This window comes from Lathyrus oleraceus, chromosome 5 (assembly GCF_024323335.1).
Source record: "Lathyrus oleraceus cultivar Zhongwan6 chromosome 5, CAAS_Psat_ZW6_1.0, whole genome shotgun sequence".
Lineage (NCBI taxonomy): Eukaryota > Viridiplantae > Streptophyta > Magnoliopsida > Fabales > Fabaceae > Lathyrus > Lathyrus oleraceus.
In genome coordinates this window covers 407,066,526-407,077,525 of record NC_066583.1, presented here as the reverse complement: position 1 = coordinate 407,077,525, position 11,000 = coordinate 407,066,526, and positions in this window count along the sequence as shown.

The following is an 11,000-nucleotide window of genomic DNA, read 5'->3' as shown; positions in this document are numbered from 1 at the left end:
TGCTTTGATTCTTACAACTATAGACGGTGAAGAGTTCACACATCCTGTGAACACCGATGCTGTCAAGAAATACTTCGCCTAAAAAGAAAAGAACAACTCGCTAAGTTGAAAACTCGAAAGGGCGGCTTAGGCAACAATAAAGGATTACGGCAAGTAACTGCATTCGACTAGTCGTAACCTTTAAAGCAGTTTTGAGCAGTCATTTGGTTCTGATTCGTCATTCTCAACCGAAGACAAGCATAATGGATTTTGAAGTTGAAAGGGAGAGTAGTGATCATTGTAATCAATGTAGCCGTTTTCCATGTAAATTACCATTTTCAAATTTTGTAAAGATCCATGGAGTCCCACCATTTACGGACTACCATTCTATTAAATAAAGATGTGTTTTTATCCAACTATTTCTATTCTTATTTGTTTCTGTTTTAAAATTGAATTTTTATGATGATAATTTTGAAATAAACAAATTAATGAATAATCATTTTTATTAAAATAACGAAGCATTTACTTTAAGAATAATCAATTTCAGCAATGAACATCAACAACAATATCAAGGATGGTAAGTCTTGATGTGTGAGACATTGTTGGTCTTCTCTGAGCAGTTGGTTTGGTGACTTTGTCCTCCCCAACAAGTCGTCGTTCATCCCCAGCATGGTTGATAAGTTGCTCCCCAGGCAACCTATCATACCTGGTTAAGCCAATGATTGGTCCCCTTTGCAATTCATCTCTCCCCAGCTAAGGCATTCATGTGTTTCTACATTTCCCAATTTGTGACTTGATAAAAGAACCCTGGATTATCTTGGAACCTTTATTTGGTCTCCAAATCCCCTACGTATTTATTTTTGTTGCATATTCATGATAGTTCCTCCCCTACGTAAGTTGGTAGGACCAGTTATCCTTTTTTTGAAATTGGTTTATTTCACAATCTCCAAGTAGAATTTGATGATTATTGTAGGATTTGGTGGTCTTTGATTTGTTCCTGCAGGTTACGGTATCCTCAGCAGTTTTCTTGTTTTCTAACGCAGAGTTTTACCTCTTGAAGCCCTAGCGGAGTTTCGTCCTCTGACGGAAGTTCCCTCATTCTCGGAAGTTCTTAGTTCTAAGCAGTATTGGTAATGTCCCATGCAAGGTTGCCTCCAATTTATGGTGATGACTTAAGCTTCCCCGCAGCTTTGACTTATCAAGATCCTCAGTAGATCTGTGGCATGTTTGGTGGAATGCATGTTCCCCATGTCTTTCCCCAGTTAGATTTGAATTTATTCTGAGCTAGACAATTTATTTTCATTCCTAGCAGATTTGTCTAGTGGTTGTTTCCATCTTGTTGAGATTAGCCGAGTGTTTAGTATTGATGATTCAAACCTTCGTTATTTGTATCCTTTGTGTTGATTTGTCAGCATAATCATAATCATACACATGCATATTCATGCATAAACACAACATCAAATATTTTATTATTTTTTCTTCTGATCCCTTGGTTTGGTGATAATATTTCCCTATGTAGATATGGTGTGTCTGTCCTTCCTCAATTATAGAGTGTCAGCCCCTAAAGTAGAAAGAGTTTATCCTTTCTCATTCCCCACTAATTTATTTCCTTGTCGATGATTATTATTTCAGTTTCCTCCCCAGTTTATCGTCTGGATGGAACCACTCCCCTTGAGTTATATCCTCATTGGTTGAGTCTTGGTTTGACCGTTTCTTTCTAGTTCTTACCTAGATAGATATTTTAGTCCCCAAGAGTCTCTTACCCAGTAACTGGTAATATTCTTCCTAATGTTGAGTACTTTACCTTTACCTAGTAACCGGTAAAAGATAATTTACTTCTTTGTTTTCCCCAGCAGATTCGTTTTCACGTTTCCCCGACAAGTCTATTCTAGATATGTTCATCCTAACCGGTGACGGATATTCTTCCTGTTTGGTTTTCTACCCAATAAAAAGGTATTTGTAATCCCTATTTTATTACCCAAAGAGTCTATCCTTGATATGTTCACTTTAATCGGTGAAGGATTTTCTTTTCTTTGCGGTCTTTTATGCAGTAGCTGGTAGATATAAATCATATTTTCCCCTCTGAGTCTATCCTTGATATGTTCACTTTAACTAGTGACGGATACTCTCTCTTTAGTATTCTACCTAATAATCGGTAGTTATAATTCCTATTTTTCCCAGACAGTCTATCCTTCATATGTTTACCCTAACCGGTAACGGGTATTCTTCCTTTTTCCCCAGGTGGTCTATCCTTGATATGTTCATCCTAGCCGATGACATATATTCTTCCTTTGAGTTTATCCTTGATATGTTCACTTTAATCAGTGACATATACTCTCTCTTTGGTCTTATACCCGGTAGCAGGTAGTTGTAAATCCTATTTGGTTTCTTTCCCCGGTAGGTCATTCTTACCCAATAGTCGGTAATGAATATGCCTCTTTTTCTTCAGCGAGTGATCCTTAATATGTTTACCCTAACCAGTAACGGATGTCCCCCTGTCAGAGTCTATTATCTTCTTATCCAGTAACCAATAATAGATAATATATCTCCTTTTACTCTTGTGTCGATGTTTTTCTTCCCCAATTGAGTTTGGTTTTGTATTTTTTCGTGAAATCGAATCCCCTTTTGCGTGACTATTTCAGCTTGGTTCTGATTGACACATTTTTCCTTCAGGTGTTTCTTGTTGTGTTGGTGTTATCCTAATATATGCAGTTTCCCTTTTCCCCGACCGAGTCTTTCCATTGATTTATTTTTATGGAAAAATCCCCTCGTCTCTCTTAGCAATTTTTTAAAAGTCGTAGCCTGGCCTACGTGAAGCTTTTATCCCCCAGAGCCTCTTTCTCCCAGTGAGTTTTCCTTATGGAAGCTTCGCTCCTGTGGACGTTTAGTCTCTCAGGATTCTTTTCCTTTGTGGCAATATATTCCCCACAAAGATTATTTTAGCATTCATATCATACGCATCATGAGGTCTCTTAGGGGCAAAAATTTGTATCTTGATGTTTTTATTCAAGGCCATTCTATTGAGTTGATACGAATATTTTAACCTTCACATCCTCAACTAGAATATCCTTAAATAGGGGCAGTTGTAAGACCCTAATTTTGACCCTAAGATCCCTCATGTTATCTTATCATTTGCATTGACCTTGGGACCACACCTGGGCATCCTCTTTACCCCTCATTCATTGGGTTTGCATTGGGAGAGATCACCAAACACATTTGATTGTATCATACTTCATTTTCCTTTGTTTACTAACCAAAATTCCAAAAATATATCTAGTGGAGTTTCATTTTCTTTTGTTGGTAGTGTGTGCATCCACCCGTGCCCTATCAAGCTCCAAACTAGGGTTTGAGACCCTCATTTAAAAAGATAAATCAAGGAGAGGTTCGCATCAGTTATAAACATAATTATATGGATCCCCATGTTCATTATTTGTCATTTTGATCAAGAATTCATCAAGATTTTAAAGCTTGTTTTCCTTGGAACCCCTAATTCATTTGGGTATCTTGTGTGACTTCCTCAACAAGTTTCTTTAACAAATGGTCAAATATATCATGGGGTACTTCATTATAAATCATATCAAGCATATATGATCCACCATGAGTCCCAAAGATCAAGATAACTTCAAGTTTGCAAGTGGGTTCAGAGCTATTGACCAGATAAAGTCAACTGGTCAAAATCGAGGTTCCCTAGACTCTAACTCCAACAATATTTGTCATATGAAAATGATTCCAAGAGCAAAGTTACGTCTTATGACATTCCAAACAACTTTAATGTTGGCATCAAGAGCTAATTTTCCTTGGAAGGTCACTGTACATGGTAAAAGATTATAGGTCATTTTGTTTGTGCCCTAGTTAGGAGGTCAACTTCCAAGGACCATACCATGCTCAATTATTATGATATGAAGTCCATCCAAGCTTCATGATCAATTTCAGGATGTCTTATCCAACTTTTATTCTTTTAGAAATATCAAATTGAACTTGAAAAGGCATGTGTGTAATGGGGTATTCGTTACCTTATGGTTTATTGACTAAACCAAAAGTAAACATACAATTCGAGTCGCCACCGCACTTTTATTTGTCCAAAGGAAAGGCTAAAAAGTGAACAAAAGCCAAGTAAGAAGTTTTATCAAATCAAAAACTAATAAAAATGTCAGAGATCTAGGTAAGGGGGTTGGTTATGAAATGAGAAGGTTTTACGCACCAAAAACATCCTTAGTACTCTAAGGGAACCTCTTTTTGCAAATATGTGTTGTAGGTTGGTATTTGTGAAAATATGTGCAAAAGATTGGAGGGATGAGAAAAGAATAGATTATATTTACAATTTTGTTGTTTGAATGGATGAACCCATTGCCTACGTACCATCACAAAGGTAAGATCAAAACCTCGTTGTTCGGGGTAAAAATCTCAAAAGATTGGTGAATTGATTTGATCAAAAGCCTTAAGGTCTTTTGTTATCAAAGGGATAAAACTCAACCTAAACCAACAATCCACCATGTGAGGAGAGCTTCAACATACTAGTGAAGGGTTAACCCTTTAGAATTTATTCTTTTTTCATCTTGTTCTACTACATGAATTGATCATTTGGCTTGAAGAAAATTAGAAAATGCACGAGTGGATTGGATTTGGCCTAAGCATGAACATGGTGACCTAAACTCTGTTTTGAACGGTAACTTATAATGTTGAATGATGCACAAATCATCTTTGGACCACTTCTCACACGTGCAAACTTGTTTCCCATGACCAAACACATATGATGACAACATGAAATCACTTGAGAAGCTCCAAAATCACGAGTTTGACACCAAAATTTCACATGGTTTGGATCTGAAAATTTCCAAGTTGATTCACATGACTTCATGTTAAATTCACACATATTATAATCCTAACACATTCCATATAAATAGAGGAAGCTTTTGCCTTCATTTGCAAGCTTTGAAAGCGAAAGAAACTCTGAAGCCATTGAAGCCCGATACCTCCAAAAACCATTCATCATCTTTTTCGATTCAAGTCCTTTTGCTTCCATTTATTTCCCCAGAGTCCATCACAAGCATCCTTTGTAGCTGTTTGAAGCATTGTCGTGGTCTGAATCCTTCTATGACCTTGCTTCCGGATCCACCATTGTTGACTTTTGAAGTTCCATTCGAGAAGGTAGATACGAGTTACCATTTCAAGCAAACAAGTTCCATTCTCTTTGCCTTGTTCCACTAATCAAAATCCCTATCCTAACTGGGATTTATCTTTTGTTTTAGTCATTTAATTTTACTTTGAAGAACTAGGGTTCTTCACAAGTTTGAGTAAATTCTCCCTACTCGGAGCAAAGAAATTGCTCTGATGCAGGGAGACATGAACACCGAAGTGTTTAACAACTGAATCCATGCTTGGTTCATGTTAAAAACAGGAGTTCATAAAGTTTCAAAATCATAATTTCGGAGGTGTAAGACGAAGACCTTCGCGTGCAATGGAGCCAAATTCAAATCCTTCCTCCAATCAGAGGCGCCATCTAGTTACCCGTTGTGTTTGAATTATTTTATTTTTCTTTTTTATTTCATTTAATACCTATTTTTTCAAAATTTATTTTAAATAGCATACAATTTCTTTCCAATTTCTTTTTCATAATTTCATAAAAATATTTTCTTTCCAATTTCATTTAATACCTATTTTTTTCATTCCAATTTCTTTTTCATAATTTCATAAAAGTATTTTCTATCACATACAATTTTTGCATAATTTTTAAAATCATTTTTGCATTTAATTCATATTTTCTCTTAATTTTATTTTAATTTTCTTTTAACATTTTTATTTTAATCATTTTAAATCATTTGTTATCCCAACCTTTAAGGTCAAGTCATTCATATTTTTGTTGACCACTCACATTTTTCTTGGACTTTTATTTGATGTTTTGACCCCTCTTTGACATTTTCTCTTTTTTTTCTTCTTTTATTAATAATTTTTAATTCATTTCAATTTATTTTTATTTTGTTCTTGATGATCACTTGATGTTTTGAATTGAGTTGATTGCTTGGTTGATAACCTCTTCCACGTCTCAAATCATTGATAGATGGACTTGAGGTTGATTCAACCTTCTTTGATCGAAAACTATTGATTGATGATCATGAATCATCTTCAATATTTTGCATCAATGATAGGTTAACCCTCGATTCTCCATATTTTAAATCCTTTTATTTATGGATAGAATGATCCCTATGTGGTTGCCTTGATTTGCCTTTTCACTCTTTCTACTTTCATCTATTCTCTTCTCTTTTATCATTAATTGACAAGATGCTTTAGATTAACTTTGTGTTAAGTCTCTAACTTGTCTGACACATACATTATTTGAAACTCTGGTATCAGATATGAGATGTCGAAGGTAATGTCAGGACACTAATATCTGAACAACAAGTGCAATATAAACAGGATAAAAAAAGAGAAACAATTCAACAAGTGACACGAGCAATGGTTAACCCAGTTCGGTGCAAACTCACCTACGTCTAGGGGCTACCAAGCCAGGAAGGAAATCCACTAAACAGAATTAGTTCAAAGACTCTCAGTAAACAACTTCAAGTTACAGTCTTTTCACCTAATCTCTACCCGTGTGACTTCTATCTAAGAACTCTTAGATATGAGACCCTACTCACTCCCCCTGAATCACAACAGTGATATAATAACAAATATAAAAAGAAAGAAGACACACTTCAGGGACACATACTTGATCTTTCTTAAAAGCTTCAACCAAGTAAACAAATACACTCGTACTTCAATGCCTAGAGTGGACAAATTATAACACAAAAATCAGTCCAATTCATACATCAATAAGATGAATGAATGGCTCACAATACACAAGCTCACACAAGACTAAAACCCTAAAACTCTCTCACTTTATCATTCGTTTCTTGTGTGTGTAAAGTAGGTTTTACAAGGCCTTTAAATAGAAGCTTTTTTAATGAGCCTGGGCAGCATAAAACCCTAATTCTATTTTACTTGCGTATCTCCTAAGATACAACAGCTAATCATTCCTTTTTGCAAAATAGAACATTCTTGTTTTAAATATAATTGCTCCTTGAATAGCGCATGCAATCTCCACATAAGCACACAAAGATTTGCATGAAAAACGCAACAACAAAACATATAACATTCAGACTGAATGTTCTGTGTGCACATGTCTTAAGATCGGGTCTGACATCTTGACTAAATCATGCACAACCATATTTAAACATCCTGCAGGAAGTTGATATCACATGTCAAGACAACACGCGTGACATCTTGTGATAATTCTAAGTTTTACCAAAATTGATGCCAACACATAGAACCAACAAACTCCCCCTTTGGCAAATTTTGGCTAAAACATACATCAGATCATACGTTCACAAGAAATCAATTAAAATATCAGTTCAGTAGCAGAAGTAAACATACACACGTTACTAACAAAAATAGCAACTAGTAAACACACATGCGCTTGTGCTCAGAACACACCACCTCCCCCTTCAGCTAGTCCACACCAAGCACCAATCTTCTTCACACAGACAGAACATTTCTCCCTCCCTCATAACATAAAACAGCAGCTATAGCTATAGCTACTTCTCCCCCTTTTTAGCCAAAAGAGACCAAAGAGACAAAATAAATGACCATTCAGTCATAAACAAAAATGAAAAAAGTTAAGGGGTTACAAAACCAAGTACATAATCAGCTGTAAGCAAGATGAGATACAAACCAACAAAACAGCATAACAGAATTGCCAAAATCAATAAAATCCATCACATCAATAAAAACCAAATTCAAAGGAGCTAATCATAGGAGCTTGAGCTTGTAGCTTTATCAGCACTAGAAATAGAATTGCCACTTGTCTCATCATTAGTTACAAACCTCTCACTAGAGGTGTGGGCTTCAGCTTCCTTAGCATGATCAATATTTTCCCCTTCAGCTTGCTCCAAGCTTGCAATCAATGCTTCCAACGATTGTTTCCTAGTTGTTGCTACCCTTATCCCTTCACCCAGCTCTTTACCAGTCTCCTTCAGCTCAGCAATAGTTCTAACTTTTGAGGTTGGATTTTTCATGGAAGATGTCATGACAATGTCTTTGACATAACTACCTTCAAACAGTTTATAGTGCACAGACAGAGTAGGTTTTCTTCTACTAGGTAAGTCATTAGAACTCAGAATACCAGGGTGTTGCTTCAGGATAATCCCACAAATCATAGAGGGAAAGGCAATAGGCGGATTAACTGCATTAGTAGATGCATGCTTGATGATTTTTTCAAACATAAATCTACCATAGTCAAAATTCAGTTTGGTTCCAACAACAAAAATAAACCTTCCAAGGGTATTACCAATTGTGGAAATATGGTTGGTAGGCACCCAATTTGCAGCTCCTATTTTATGCAATATTGCATACTTGACAGTCAACTTCCCAACAAGAAGATGCTTTTTAATAGGCCACCCTTTCACCTGCCTTGCTGTAATTTCTCTACAGACCTTATTGTCTGTAGATTCCAGTTCACCTGCATCCTCAACTCTTCTTTCCAGAAAATTCTTAATAATAGTGGGAGAGAATGTGATACACTTACCTCTCACAAACACTTTGCAAAATTCCTTGATGTTCTTATCAGCAATATCCTCAGGAATGTTGACAATGCATTCCTCAACTAAACCCTCATATCACTCAGAGAACCCAACCACAGTCTTCAACAACCCAACAGCCTTTATCAGGTCCGTGACCTCCTTGATTTCAGCAGCATCCTTTCATAACTTCCTTTCCACAACCACCCTTCTTTGAATCACAAATTTCCATTTGGATGCTCCATTCCTCAAGATGGAAAGAGATATTATCCAAATGCACAACAACAACTTTACCAGGAGACTTCCTCACAGTGGTATTCTTCATAGGGGAGATGTCAGGGACATCTTCCTCAACATCCTCTTCAGACTCAGAAACTTCTCTAACCTTCCTCTTCTTCACTTCAACCTTGCTCCAAGATTTGGAGGGACCAATGCCAGCAGTCTTCTTAGTTTTTCTAGCTGACATAAGTTCAGCCACATATCTTCCTTTTTGAGTCTTCATACGTTTAGCCACACTTGGCTTTAAGTGACGAAGTAAGCTCTCCTCTTGATCATAAGACCTATCATCCTCTAGGTAAATCACATCTTTTGTATCATCATGCTTCTCAGAGTGTCCTTCTCAGCAGTTTGCCCTAGGAAGCACAAACCTTCAGCAGCCATGTCCTTCTTAGAACTGGAGGAATCGTCATTCTTCTCACTATGTTGTTCAACCTCAGGAGAGAGGTACATTTTAGACAGGGGAGTAGAGACTCCCTTTGCAGAATGTCCTTCATTAAGGATTCTAGTGACTAGCTTTCTTATGACATGATCAGCGTGGTGTACATCTTCCTTAGAGTTAGTGGCATGAGTTGAGACAGAAGGGATACTATAGATGTTACCTAGATTGGGGCATGTAGAAGTTGAGGCATCCATGGGATGGTTTAAATTAAGGGCCTCATAGGGAATAGCTGATAGAGGAACCACATCCAAAATCTCATCATCGTGAATCTTCATGGAAGGAGCACTAACCTTGTGAGTAGACTTTGTAGTTTTTGAAGCAGAAGTAGTTTGATGTTATGACATCTTGAAGTTTTTGTGGAAAAAATGTTGTTTCCCTATAAGAGGAGTGCGAGGAAGGAGCATGAAGATGGAAGAGTTGGAGTAGGTAGTGAGGTTGTGGGGGTGGCGTGTGAAAACAAAATAGATGGTATTTCCAAAACTAGGTTATGATTTACCATAATGGGGGCACTTTATTTTATCCACATAGACACTACTTTGCTTACTTTAGCCACTCCATATTAATTGCTACAAGTCTTCATAAATGCAAAGCCCTAATTTTCCTCTCAGGACTTCAAACTAATTTGCCTCCAATGCCTTTGTAAAAATATCAGCTAACTGCATCTCAGTAGCAACATGCTCTAAGGCCACAATCTTATCCTCCACGAGTTCTCTAATAAAATGGTGACGAATATCAATATGTTTTGTCCTGCTGTGCTGAATAGGATTATTTGAAATGTTTATAGCACTCAGGTTGTCACAGTACAATGTCATGACATCTTGTGTGACATTGTATTCAGTTAGCATTTGTTTCATCCATACCAGTTGAGAACAACTACTTCCAGCTGCTATATATTCAACTTCAGTAGTATACAGAGATACATAATTTTTCTTCTTACTAAACCATGATATTAAATTGTTCCCCAAGAAGAAGCATCCTCCTGATGTGCTTTTCCTATCATCAACACTTCCAGCCCAATCAGCATCATAATATTCAGACAACACAGATTCAGATCCAGGAGTGTATAGCATCCCATAGTCACTAGTGCCATTGACATATTTCAGGATCCTTTTCACTCGGTTTATGTGGCTCACCTTTGGTTCAGCTTGATATCTGGCACATACACCTACAACAAAAGCAATGTCAGGTCTGCTTGTTGTGAGATATAGCAGACTCCCTATCATGCTTCTGTAGAGAATTTGATCCACACTGACACTATTTTCATGTTTAGACACTTTCAGATGAGTAGGAGCAGGTGTCCTCTTGTGGATTGCATTCTCCATGCCAAACTTCTTAACAATAGTTTTGGCATATTTACTTTGAGATAGAAAGATAGAATCTTCCATCTGCTTGACTTGCAGGCCAAGAAAATAGATTACTTCTCCAACAAGGCTCATTTCAAATTCAGACTGCATTTGCTCAACAAAATGTTGCACAGTCTTACTTGACATACAACCAAACACAATATCATCCACATATATCTGAGCCACCGTGAGCTTTCCTCCTTCATCTTTGACAAATAATGTCTTATCCATGCCTCCCTTCGTGTATCCATTGTCAATGAGAAACACTGTTAGTCTCTCATACCAAGATCTAGGAGCTTGTTTCAACCCATAGAGAGCTTTCCTCAACTTATACACATGCTTCGGAAGTTTTGGGTCTGTGAACCCCTTAGGTTGTTGAACATACACTTCCTCATTTAAGTAGCCATT